The sequence below is a fragment of the Belonocnema kinseyi genome, chromosome 9 (genome assembly GCF_010883055.1).
Source record: "Belonocnema kinseyi isolate 2016_QV_RU_SX_M_011 chromosome 9, B_treatae_v1, whole genome shotgun sequence".
Lineage (NCBI taxonomy): Eukaryota > Metazoa > Arthropoda > Insecta > Hymenoptera > Cynipidae > Belonocnema > Belonocnema kinseyi.
The window spans coordinates 59,029,206-59,031,270 of NC_046665.1; the positions used below are offsets into that span (position 1 = coordinate 59,029,206).

At 23.6% G+C, this 2,065-nt stretch overlaps 1 protein-coding gene across 2 annotated transcripts in view; it reads left to right on the top strand.

Annotated features, from left to right (window-relative positions):
• Positions 1–2,065, top strand: part of LOC117180809 — a 162,052-nt gene that overhangs the window by 28,009 nt on the left and 131,978 nt on the right. The gene's annotated exons all lie outside the window — the stretch shown is intronic.

Consider the following 2,065-nt stretch of genomic DNA (forward strand, 5'->3'; position numbering starts at 1 on the left):
AATCTAATGTACGCTGGTATACTAAATTTAATTTCGTGTTGTGCATTCTTGCTTCCATCACATGTATACTAAATCTAGCGCAGATTTTTCTAACAGTGTACACAAGGAAACCAAATGGGGAACATTTGTCACCCACATGAGCCGGCAAGGACAAAAAAATGTATAGGACTTGCATAACCTAAAGTTGTTCAAAATAAAAATATTGATTATTAATATCAAATAATATTTGTTTAAAGTAAGCGGTTTTCGGTCTAAATGCTAATATATCCAATTATTGTTTAAATATTGCTAATATTTGTTCAAATCTAAAGATTTTTCATGAACAATAATAATTTTAGACGAAAAAAGTAACTGAATGTAAAAAAATTGTATGGCTTAGGACATGGATCTTCTTTTAAAACTAATATTTTTCATTTAGCAAATAAATTATCAGAGTCGATTTTTTAAATATAATCCCATAAATTCTCTACTGAGAGACTATTGAATAAATATAAATTTTCTAAAACATTTTTTAAACTTGTTTTTAATCTAAAAATCATTTTCTTTCTTGAATTTAGAACAGTTAAAAATGGAATTTTCAATTTTCTTCATTTTTTAACGTTTTAAATTTAAAGAGTTTAATTTAAAACAGTTAAATTAAATGTTCAATTGTTGAAAATTATGTTTTTCATATATTTTAAATCTTATTTAAATTGTAATTATTTTGTTTTAAAAATAAAAAATTTCGACGCAAGACACCAACGTAACATAAAATTGCTAGAAAATTCTAAATCTCATTTGAATTTGAATGATTTAAAAAAAAAAAAGTCAATTTCTAATGTAAATTTCTAAATTTCTAATTGAGTGTATCCAACCAAACGGAAAATTTTCCAGGTAAATATCGTGGAATATAACTGGAAAGTATTTAAAAGAATACTACTAGCAGAATCCGAAATTGTTCAAACTTGCTTATTTCACTATTTTAAACGAAAATCATTAAACAAAGAATACACATTTCGCAGGTGTACAAAAATGATAATTATTATTAGAAGTCTAATTATTTTTTATCAAAAATTTTGATAATTACTGACAAAAAAACTAAAATACCAGTACCCAATGAGCGACATTAACATAATTTAAAATTGTTAAAAGATTCTCAATCTTGTTCAAATTATAATGATTTTCGACTGAAGATTTCAACTTTAAACGAAAAACAGTAGCACAATTAGAAATTGCTTAATCTCGTTAATTTTATTAATGAATAAATAATCATAGGATTTAAAATATAAATATAATTATTTTCGTTTAAAAATACCAATTTCATGTGAAACATATTAACATAACCTAAATTTATTGGAATATGGTAAATATTCTTTGAAATAAATTATCCTTTGATTGAAAACAATTTTTTTCAAAAGACACTAACATAAGTTGACAGAAGATTTTTCAGAGAGGCTAATGGTTTTCGTTCAAAACTACCAATTTTTGATAAAACGCTAACTTAAACGAAAATCGCTAAAAATTAAGTACGTACTAAGGAGTAAGAGAACTTAAATTTTTTAGGAATTCTAAGTCCTCGAAGCTTTATGATTTTATATGAATTTTTTTTTTTAACACTAAGTTCTGCGAAAAACAATAACATAAAACAGGTATGACATTTAAAATTATAATTTATTAGATAGTTTCAAAATTTTAAGTCAATCGAACAAGAAAATTAAAAAAAGCAAATATTTCTCACTTCGCGTAAGATTTTCTATGATTTTTATTTCTGAAAGGGATTATTTGTAAATTTCATTTTCAAACTTAAAGATTTAATATATAAAAACTACAGGTAATGAAAAGCTAATTAGGTCTTCAAAACAAATTATTGCGAGATAGGTAAACAACTTTTTTCAGATAGAATTTATATTTTCTAAACTTGAAATCTTCTATTTATTACAAAAAAAGAAGTCGTAGAACAATTCAATTATATTTTATTGAGAGTCCAATCTTAAAAAAGAAAATTTTCAGGTTGATAAATTATACAGGAAAATAATAGTTTTTATATTTAAAGTTTTTAGGAATTGGATGTCAACGTTTTCCTGGT